The sequence below is a fragment of the Pavona decussata genome, unplaced genomic scaffold (genome assembly GCF_977016875.1).
Source record: "Pavona decussata unplaced genomic scaffold, jaPavDecu1.1 SCAFFOLD_59, whole genome shotgun sequence".
NCBI classification, from domain to species: domain Eukaryota; kingdom Metazoa; phylum Cnidaria; class Anthozoa; order Scleractinia; family Agariciidae; genus Pavona; species Pavona decussata.
The window spans coordinates 2,486,250-2,498,116 of NW_028145481.1; the positions used below are offsets into that span (position 1 = coordinate 2,486,250).

At 40.2% G+C, this 11,867-nt stretch overlaps 1 long non-coding RNA gene across 1 annotated transcript; it reads right to left on the reverse strand.

The window, feature by feature from the left end:
- Nucleotides 1-4,005: 4,005 nt before the first annotated feature.
- LOC146479428 (uncharacterized) lies at nt 4,006-11,650 on the reverse strand. The gene is made up of 2 exons (XR_014864956.1): nt 9,804-11,650; nt 4,006-5,028 (listed from the first exon to the last, which is right to left on the reverse strand). It is a non-coding gene; the product is annotated as an uncharacterized LOC146479428 (long non-coding RNA).
- Between the last annotated feature and the right edge of the window lie 217 nt (nt 11,651-11,867).

Here is an 11,867-nt window from a genome sequence, read left to right on the forward strand (position 1 = left end):
GGATTTTCATTCGCAACATTCTGTTCATTCTGCCCCTGAGAGCAGAATGGATGGAATGGCATTCTGTCCATTCCGGAATAGGAATGCGGAAAAGAAAAACGCGTGCATTTTCCATTCTGTCCATTCTCATTCCAGAATTGTGAATTGAAAAAATGCGCCCTTTGTATGGATGGTTGCAAAAATGCGTTGAAAGCCTTTGTCAGTTTGAACAGAGACTGGCTTGAACGGAACTCTGGAGCTAAAATTCTAGGTTTTGGTGTCAGAATAGCAAGTCTCAAAAACGAGTTTATATAAGGCTGCCAGGCTGCTCTAGAATCTTCTCCAATTTGACTTCATGTCATAGATCTGTTGGAGGGGGAATAAAGTCCGTTCCGCGATGAATTAACAGCAAAGCAAGGTCTGAATTGATGAATGTGTAAGTAAATAATGACAAGCCTACGTATCTCCCTCGTGCGAACACGAGTATGTTTTTTCTGAGCTACTGATTGGTTCTTGAAGGCCTGCGCTACTCCCGAGTATTTGTAAAGGATTTCATAGAGCCTTGGATTCAACCATCGTATGTTCAACATCACAAGTCATCTGTGCGTGATGAGGTTTGATTTTCCAATTTTGAATTCTCTTCAGTTTGAATACGGTATGATGTCTTGCTCTGTGTGTTCAATGACGGTGTTTTTGTTGCCGCATAGGGCATTTCAGGTTGGTTTGGTTTGGCTCGTTTTTTTTTAAGTGTGTGATAGTTTAAGGAGGCTCGAGGCAGTTTTTTTGGACTTAAGGTGGAAGTTTTGTAATTACAATCTCGCATACAAGATAAACTTCGATCTCCTTCATATACTACATCATCATTTCAACATATGATCAAAGTTAATTTTCTCATCGGTTTAAAATTTACATAAATATATGCTCCTGCTTCTCAAGTATTCCATTGTACATTTCACCTTTTGCACGACTTCACGTTATGATAAATATTTTCAGCACGTGAATAGCAGTGAAATAGACCGGGGCAAACAAAATAAAATGCTTGTTCGGAGAAAGCGAATAACGACTGATACTTGACCAAGATTCAGCCTTCTTATCTAACACCAATTTCGGTTCCTGAGCCTAAAACTTGCGTAGATATCGAAAAGAATTATTACTTTAACCGCTCGTAATTTAGCAGAAAATTCTGTGGGGGCATTTCAAAGATATCTTGATTTATGCAAAGTAGGAACTTTTTCATTCATCTGCGCCTTATTTTCACTGTTTTTAAACATAAATATCTTGAAATCGGAGACACCCGTGAAGCTCAATATACCTTTAGAATGTTTTGCTATGAGGAAGACCCTTTAACAGAAAAGACAAAGTGCCAAGTTTTATTTTGCGAGAGATATTGGTGAAAAATGCTGGAATAAATAAAATCACCTCATAAAAAATTGATTCATTATTTACATGAAAACGCTCTTACAGATTTTTTTCTAATTTCGCCTACAAGTTGTCCAGATTGAGTAGTTTAAATCCCTAAAGTTTCGTCGTAAAGTGTCTGTCTAGATTTCGAGATAATCGACAATGTTCAAAATGAGAAGCAATGCGCTTCCGTTGCTATGGTAATAGCTGTTGCTTGGAAACCGATGAGAAAATTAACTTTGATCATATGTTGAAATGATGATGTAGTATGAAGGAGATCGAAGTTTATCTTGTCTGCGAGATTGTAATTACAAAACTTCCACCTTAAGTTCAAAAAAACTGCCTCGAGCCTCCTTAAGCCGCCTTTCTTATTGAGATTCAGTTTGTGCAATCGGTTAGGACAGGAATTAATCATTGCTTGCACCGTGCAATGAGCTTCAGTCTGTAGTTGTTGTAATGGTACGAGTATTTTGGTTTGGAGTTCCAGGACGTGAAGATGGGTCAACTTCCGAACTGGTTTCAAAGTCCTCCAGTATCGTTTCAGGTTACTCGTAGTTTTCTTGAATATACCGCTCGACCTTTTTGACCAAATCTTTTCTCTTCGGCCTCATTTCCCTGATGATTCTAAGTAAGAACTTCATCTGGTTGGGCTCCTCACCGATCTTGTTCTGGTGACCTAGAATGACTAGAATGCGGAAAAACTCCAAGCCGTTGTTGATCTTCTCTCGCTGGGCACCAGGAATGTAGTCTTCACAAATGTGTATCAAGCTTCGTAGATTACTTTGATCTAAGTGATTGCTGAGTCTGTTTAAAGGAAGATTGAATTGACGAATATTGAGGGCAATAGCTGGTTGTTTGATCAAGCTTCCGTTTGTTCGAAGAAAACCAAATAGTGGTTTACGAGGACTCCAGTAAGGAAGAGTTTGCATAATAGGTTTAAGAATTGTTGTTTTGAGAAAATGTGCACCATTAACGGGAAATATTTCCAAACAACTTTAAATTTTCATCATGTTTCATTTTTCATGTCTCTACGAGGGAATTATTTCAAGATAAGCAGTTCAGTATAAAGTACACCCTTCACTACCCCACTGAGGAGAAACAAAGGACGAAATGATGTATGGGGAATCCCCTAATTCCAACTTGATTCCTGATTCTCAGACGGTCCAGGTCAGCTGCGAGCGACCTGGACCGTCTGAGAATCAGGCTATCCCTCAACTGACCCAATGAGGTAGCGGTTGTTATTGTAAGCACCACAACGGAAAAGCATCTTTCGTTGCAGAATAGATATGCTGTAGTTCCTTTTAACATGGTTTGGCCATGTAGTTGTGAAGGAAAGTTTTGCTTTTCTCATTTTTCTCTTACTGCGACAGCGACATGATCTTTCAGTTCTTTTGTTCATTGTTCGTAGTCACGCGCTATGACGTGGACGGATGTCTGAATTTAGGCCCATCCGAAATCACTACCACGTGCACTTGGTAGACAACTCGACTCGCGTTGGTTGTTCTACTTTTTGCTGTGCTACACCGTGCTGACGAGAACCAACCAGCTCGAAACAGCTGTCCACGGTTGCCGCATTCTGTTGATTTCCGGTTTGGTCTCTATCATGTCGCTGTCGTGTTAAGTTTTCTACGCAGTCCGATCAGCCTTGCAGAAATTGGAGCAGAATAGAATGGCATTCTAATTTGAGCGAAATCCAATCAATGGAGTTAGTCATGCGCTCATCTTGCCGTCTTTTAATTCAGCGAAATTCAAATGATCTCAAATGCGCACAAGGAACATTGTCAGGCCGCTTAAAGTGTTTTTATTGCGTTCCACCTAGAAAGAACGCATTCCTTATTGCGTTTGGAGTCGAGATATATTGTATGGAACAATCAACGATTGAGTTAAATCTGGCATCCCCCGCAGATTTTGCAGGGGTATATGACATCATCACCAGCTTGGCAATGGTGAGAGAGCCTGGGATCGAGATCATCGAAAGCACTCCCTAACCTTTGATTGTTACAAGTATAAGATTTGTTCGTCGCAGCTTATATTACCGAAATCCCGGTGGCTTAACACCGAGATCTCATCATTTCATTGATTCTCACTGAACCTCAGTGCCTTTGGTCCAGCAGTGACATTTGAAGCTGCAGTCTTGGGCAGAATGAAACAAGAAATTACCTTCCCCCCTCCCCCAAATTGAAAAAGAACGCGCCATTTTTCCATCACTGAAAATGGACGGGGGGTCTTAATTTTTCATTTCAATTGTCCATGGTTGTGGCCCATATGAGCTTTGCAGGGTTGCTGAGAAAATAAGCCTCAGTTGGTAGAGCACTGCATACTGCTGAGCGCTGGAAGTTGCAGTTCGAATCCCGGCTAGGCGAACACTTGGGGGAGGGGGGGGGGGGGCTGTCATCTTGATTCTGCATACTCTAAAAACGCGGAAAATTCTAAATATTCTATTTTCAAAAAGTAGGACGCCATCGAGCTTATAACTTGTAAAAGATATATTTTAGGTAATCTTACTCCTGATGGATGACGGTAAAAACAATTCTAAAATCGAAGGCTTCGCAGTTTTGGTGACATTACTTGAAAAGCAAGAATTTTGTAAGATATGGAGGCACTACAACCTTATACTCACTGTGCTCATTTTTATTATGTTCACTTTATTTATGGTGGCTAATACTTCACAGGTAGTTTTCAGGAACTCCACTAAATAAAAATAAAACAAAAACATAATCTAAAAGTCCAGTGTATAAAAGTACATAGCTTTGAATTAAATACGCCATTAAAATTACAAAAATGTACATTTTTTAAAAATGGTACAAGATACAAAAAATATAAAATTAAATACGCCATTAAAATAACAAAGAGTTTACCTAAGAATAAAAATTGTCATTGCTTTATTTTATGTACAAATTATTTGCTGCCAGCCAGTTTTCTAATATCCTCTGGTGGGGCATTCCTGAATTACTAAAAAAAATAAGGGATATGAAATTTGGAATAACCTTCCTACAGAAATTATGCAATCAGGAACTTTGCAAAGTTTCAAAAAGAAGTTAAAAAATGTATCTACAAGGAGCAAAGAGCACGTTATTATAGCTTACTAAAACTGCATAATTTTTGTAACGGCAGGCGTTCTCGTTGTTGCCCCCAAAAGGCTTGTTGAGAGCTCCCGCTCCATAATCAACAAACTGTATACTGAGTAAAATAAAAGCAATAAGAAATAAAAGAAAGCTTTAGTGACATTCTATAATACACAATAGCCGGAAGGTCCTCTCAATTTAAAGAAACTCCATAATTAAAAATATTCTATCAAGGTTATTACATAAGAACGTTCAGAAATCGCTACTTGAAATGCGAACTTTTTCAGTAAAGATTTCTTCCGGTGAATTTCTTGGGATTCTTGCAAAACGCCATTGACTACCGTGTTCTACGTTTATATATGTGTCTCTTGTTCAGTTCTTCCGTTATCATAACAGAACACGAATGTCAATGGCCAATGGCCTAACAAGGAAAAATCGTTATTGTTACGCGCACAAAATACTTGCCAAACTATAAAGGGCGTGTACACAAGGGTCGCAAGGCTGTGTGACGCTTTTGACTTCTTCCACGAATTTCAGAGCGCGGAGTCGTGTGTAGTGCTGCCTTCAGTGCCTTGGGTGGACCCTACTTATCTATTAAATAAAGAATCTCAAGGTACTACCGCAATAAAACAATAATCCGCTACCTTTAATTAATTATTCGCAAACTATAATTAGGCAATTTGTCACCTTACAACCTTTCTACAAAATCTACAAAATATAAGGGATGTGAAATTTGGAATAACCTTCCTAGAGAAATTAGACAATCAGGCACATTGTAAAGTTCCACAAACAAGTTAAAAAGGTATTATCTATATCTCTGAAGGGGCAAAGAGAATAACAGGGTGGACATCTTGTGACTAAAACGTAATTGTTGTAACGGCATTGCACAGAAAGGTCAGTTTAGTGTACTGAGTAGAAAGCGATAGAAGAAATAAAAGAAAGCTATATATGGCGGTACGTAATCTGGTTACTGAAGTGACTAAGCAGCTGTTGACTGACCTCCGATATTCCTTCCCATCAACCCCTGCACCATACAAGACGACTGCGTACGCGGGTGAGGGGCCTCGAATCTCATGTCCACCGTACCGGCGCCGCGCCTTGCACTGTGGAATGTGAAAACAGAAGGTCACAGAATCGCTACTTGAAATGCAAACATCAAACTTCCTTCCGGTAAATTTCTTGGAATCCTTTCGAAAGGCCATTGACAACCGTGTTCCAGTTGTACCTGTGTTATGACTTGTGAATGTCAATGGCAAAGAGGCTTTCACGGAAGAGGCCTTTGACTCATTTCCAAGAGCGAGGGAATTTTAAAGCGGGAAGATAGAAAATAAAAACTCTCAATGTATCACCGAAATATAACAAGAATCCGCTACCTTTAGCGACTCCTCGGTTAAGCCTTTTCGCTTTTAAACCTGATCGGCACCTCCACCATCTCGGCCACGACCGGAATGATCTTCTTCAGATTCTGTACTGAAAACATCCTGTTGAGAGAAGCCATCTGTAAATGGCGGCGTTAATTGGCCGGCTGTGTATATGGAACTCATCGAATTCGAAGCTGTAACGTGCCCGGAACTCTGAGACTGTTCACCTCTTCTTGGACGATTTATATAGCGGTCGTACGTCGCGCAACTTGCTAGCGTGGAATTTGACGCTCTCAAGATATTTCTGGCGTCGTTGACACTTGGAAGAACTGCATAAACTAGACGATTTCTTTGAAGGTAAACTCCACATAAAACGCAACAAACCGCGATGAATCCCAGAATACCAATGACAATTGGGCCAACTCGATTCAGATCATGGTTTCGTAAATAATCTTCAACCACTTGGGGAAATATATTGGAATACCACACCAGTGCAGCTATAACGGCGAAAAAGCCACACGATATTGCGAGGATCACACAGCAACAACATCTGCCGCAACAAGGATTGCAGTTACAGTTAAAACAACCACAGCGAACGCTGCAACATTCGGCATCAACAAACTGCAATGGCGCTGGCGGAGTTCCAGGTCGTGAAGATGGGTCAACTTCCGAACTGGTTTCAAAGTCCTCCAGTATCGTTTCAGGTTGCTCGTAGTTTTCTTGAATATACCGCTCGACCTTTTTGACCAAATCTTTTCTCTGCGGCCTCATTTCCCTGATAATTTTAAGTAAGAACTTCATCTGGTCGGGCTCCTCACCGATCTTGTTCTGGTGACTTAGAATGCGGAAAAACTCCAAGCCGTTGTTGATCTTCTCTCGCTGGGCACCAGGAATGTAGTCTTCACAAATGTGTATCAAGCTTCGTAGATTACTTTGATCTAAGTGATTGCTGAGTCTGTTTAAAAGAAGATTGAACTGACGAATATTGAGGGCCATGATTGATCAATGCACCAGCGCAAATTTCATCCTCCTAGCTGATTGTGTTTGATCAAGCTTCCGTTTGTTCGAAGAAAACCAAATAGTGCTTTACGAGGACTCCAGTAAGGAAGAGTTTGCATAATAGGTTTAAGCATTGTTGTTTTGAGAAAATGTGCACCATTAGGGGAAAAAATGTCCAAACAACTTTAAATTTTCTTCATGTTTCATTTTTCATATCTCTGCGAGGGAATTATTTCAAGATAAGCAGTTCAGTATAAAGTACACCCTACACTACCCCACTGAGGAGAAACAAAGGGCGAAAAATGATGTATGGGGAATCCCCTAATTCCAATTTAATATGAATACGCCCCTCAACTAGCCTGATTACACCCGCGAGCGACCTGGACCGTCTGAGAATCAGGCTACCCCTCAACTAGGCCAATAAGGTAGCGGTAGTTACCGCACCGAAGAGCATCTTTTGTTGCAGAATACAATGGGATTCAAATACGAGCGAAATCCAATCAATGGGGTTTGCCATGCGCTCATCTTGGCGTCTTTTAATTCAGCGAAATTCAAATGATCTCAAATGCGCACAAGGAACATTGTCAGGCCGCTTAAAGTGTGTTTATTGCGTTCGACCTAGAAAGAACGCATTCCTTATTGCGTTTAGAGTCGAGATTGTGTGGGACAATCAACGAATGAATGAAATCTGGCATGCAAGGGTAGATGACATCATCAGCAGCTTGGCAAAGGAGAGAGAGCCTGGGATCGAGATGATCGAAAGCACTCCCTAGTGGGTACTCCACTTACAGCATTTAACGTAAAAAAGAAAGAAGAAGAAGAAGAAAAAAGAAGAAGAAGAAGAAGAAGAAGAAGAAGAAGAAGAAGAAGAAGAAGAAGAAGAAGAAGAAGAAGAAGAAGAAGAAAAAGAAGAAGAAGGAGAAGAAGAAGAAGAAGAAGAAGAAGAAGAAGAAGAAGAAGAAGAAGAAGAAGAAGAAGAAGAAGAAGAAGAAGAAGAAGAAGAAGAAAAAGAAGACGAAGAAGAAGAAGAAGAAGAAGAAGAAAAAGAAGAAGAAAAAAAAGAAGAAGAAGAAGAAGAAGAAGAAGAAGAAGAAGAAGAAGAAAAAGAAGAAGAAGAAGAAGAAGAAGAAGAAGAAGAAGAAGAAGAAGAAGAAGAAGAAGAAGAAGAAGAAGAAGAAAAAATTAAGGGTGGCATGGGCATGTTGGGACTGGTGTCCACGTGCAGGGGTAATTGAGCTCATATACCCTTGAAAGGTGACTGCTCATTAATTTGCGGACAGAAGGCATTAGGTGAGCAAAAACTGGTTCGGGGTGCTAGCTTACAAACATAGTCCCAAAGTTTAACTATTCTGTTGAAGTACGAAGCCTGAAAAGCAGATGTTTTACAAAGAGGAGTACGTAGATTAAAGGAGTTACTTTGTCTTGTGCGACCGTGGGAAACAAAAGATACGTAGTTCAGAACATCTAAATCAGTACTACAATAAAGGCATTTATAGAAAAAAGACCAAGTCTTTGAGTTCACGATCTAGAGAGAGTGGAAGTAAAAGCGCGCACAAGCAAAATTAAACGCGCCATTTTTCCATCATTGAAAAAGGGGGAGGGGGTGGTCTTAATTTTTCATTTCCAAGGTTGTGGCCCATATGAGCTTTGCAGGGTTACTGAGAAAAAGAAAACGGAAATAGGAGACAGCACAAGGTGACCAAGATGTACACGGTTACCTCAGTTGGTAGAGCACTGCAGACTGCTGAGCGAGGGAAGTTGCAGTTCGAATCCCGGCTGGGCGTACACTTGGCAGGGAGGGGGAGGGGGGCTAAAATAACCAGGGTCTCTGTCACGGCCACCATCTTGATGCCACATACTCTGAAAACGCGGAAAATTCTAAATGTTCTATTTTCAAAACGTAGGACGCCAACGAGCTGAAAACTTGTAAATGACGTATTTTAGATAATCTTACTTCTGATGGATGAAGGTAAAAATTCTGAGAATTTGGTAAGATATGGAGGCACTACAACCTTATACTCACTGTGCTCATTTTTAATATGTTCACTTAATTTCCAGTGGCTAATACTATTAGTTTCACAGGTAGATTTCAGGAACTCCACTAAATAAAAAAGAAACAAAAAATCTAAAAGTCCAATGTATAAATTACATAGATTTAAATTTATATGCCATTAAAATTACAGAGTTTACCTAAGAATAAAAATTGTCATTGTCTTATTCCTTATGTACAAATTCTTTGCTGCCAGCCAGTTTTCTAATATCCTCTGGTTGGGCATTCCAGAATTTAATACTACAAAATATACGGGATATATGAAATAAGGGATATATGAAATTTGGAATAACCTTCGTACAGAAATTATGCAATCAGGAACTTTGTAAAGTTTCAAAAAGAAGTTAAAATGTTTCTACAAGGGGCAAAGAGCACGTTATTATAGCTTACTAAAACTGCATAATTTTTGTAACGGCAGGCGTTCTCGTTGTTGCCCCCAAAAGGCTTGTTGAGAGCTCCCGCTCCACAATCAACAAACTGTATACTGAGTAAAATGAAAGCAATAAGAAATAAAAGAAAGTTTGGCGCAATAGCCGGAAAGTTCTCTTAATTTAAAGAAACTCCATAATCAAAAATATCCTATCAAGGTTATCATATAAGAACTTTCAGAAATCGCTACTTGAAATGCGAACTTTTTAACATTCCTTCCGGTGAATTTCTTGGAATCGGCCTTGCGAAACGCCAGTGACTACCGTGTTCTACGTTTATATCTGTGTCTCTAGTTCAGTTCTTCCATTTTGTATTATATTATCATAACAGAACACGTATGTCTATGGCCAATGGCCTTACAAGGAAAGATCGTTATTGTTACGCTCTCAAAATACTTGCAAAACTAACGGCGTGTACACAAGGGCCGCAAGGCTGTGTGACGCTTTTGACTTCTTCCACAAATTTCAGAGCGCGGAGTCGTGTGTAGCGAGTGCTGCCTTCAGTTCCTTGGGTGGTCACTACTTAACTATTCAGATTGAAAATAAAGACTCTCAAGGTACCACCGAAATAAAACAATATTCCGCTACCTTTAGGGACTCCTCAGTAATGTCTTTTTGCTTTTATACTTGATAGGCACCTCCCCGGCTGTCCTCCTCGATCGATTGGCTCCCCTGATCTTCTTCGTATTCTGTACTGAAAACATCCGACTGCGAACAGCCATCTGTAACTGCATCCTCGAGATGACGCCACGCCATGCTTGTGGATTCTGTTGAATTCGAACCTGTTATGTGCCCAGAACTCGTTGAATATTCACGTCTTCTTGTCGCGCCGTACCCCGAGCAACTTCTTGGCGCGGTGGAATCGGTTAACGCTGAGTAACTTCTACTAGTCGAGATACTTCTGCCACTGTTGATACTTTGAAGATCGACAAAACCTTGACGATTTCGGTTCTGCGTTCTGTGCATTACACCGAGGTAAACCAAACGTGAAACGCAACAAACCGCGATGAATCCCAGAATACTGATGACAACAGGGCCAGCTCGATTCAGATCGTGGTCTCGTAAATAATCTTGGACCTCTTGAGGAAATAGATTGGAATACCACACCAGTGCAGCTATAACGGCAAAAAAGCTTCACAATATTGCCAGGATCACACAGCAACAACATCTGGCACAGCAATCATGACAGTTACAGCTACAACCACAGCGAACGGTGCAACATTCGGCATCAACAAACGGCAATGGCGGTGGCGTTCGAGGTCGAAGAGATGGGTCAAATTCCGAACTTGATTGTAACTCATCCGGCAAGTCGTCCAGTATCGTCTCTGGTTGATCGTAGTATCTTTTAATATACCGCTCGACCTTCTGGACTAAATCTTTTCTCTTCGGCCTCATTTCCCTGATTATGCTAAGTAAGAACTTCATCTACTCTGGTTCCTCACCGATCTTGTTCTGGTGGCGTAGAATGGTGAAAATTTGCCAGCCACTGTTGATCGTCTCTCGTTGGGGAACAGAAATATAGGCTTCACAAATGTGTATCAAGCTTCGTATGTTACTTTGATCTAAGTGATTGCTGAGTCTGTTTAAAAGAAGGGTGAAAGGAGGAATATCGCAGGACATGGCTGATCAATGCAATGGCGCAGGAATGGCGTGAATATTTCAAGGAAGTGGTTGTTTGACAGTTTAACCTAGAAAACGACAAAGTGCCTTACTAGGACTCCTGTAAGGAAACGATTTTAACATAAGTTTAAACATTCTTGTTTTGACAAAATATATGTACTATTAAGGAAAAAAAATTTCCAAACAACTTTAAATTTCCCATTATGTTTCATTTTTCATATCTCTGCTAAGCAATAGCTTCAAGATAAGCAGTTCGATGTAAAATACACCCTTCAGTACCCCACTGAGGAGAAACAAAAAACGAAAGAATGTTTGGGGAATCCCCTCTGGGGAATCCCTTCGAGGTAGAACGCCAGTCTAATTTTGTCGGTAAGTTACCCTCATTGTAAGACCTATAAATATATACTGCACGCAGACTGTGGATTCTGATTCGCCAGACGTAAGTTACGCTTGAAAATCCCTTGGGATAGAACTTTGTCCAGGAAAGCATTAGAAAATGAATTGATCAGAAACCCCAATCGGGAAGCAAATGTCGTCGTGAGATGCTCAAAGAAGTAGCTAGAAGTCATATAATCCACTGAGCTGATTAACGAAGGATCAGATTTCGACAGTCTTGTGTGACCTCCGAAGGAGCCTCGAAAGAATGGAAGATAAATTGGAAGAACTGGGGAGTCTTTACGCACAAGACAAGCACAATTATTTTGAAGACAGCCTAACTCGCGATCGAGCTATAAAGTTAGTAGAAGAAATAAATAAAAAAAAAAAAAACAGGACAATAAGTAAGTAAGCAACCTTTATTTAAACACGATAAGCTTTGCAGCTTGTGGGGTCGTGTGTAAATGAAATAAGAAAGAAATATTAATAAATAAAGTCTACAGCTACGAAAGTGTTACTCAACATCATAGTGATAAGGAAAAACCTCATATGCATTTACTTTCAACACACACAGCTAATAATTTACCTA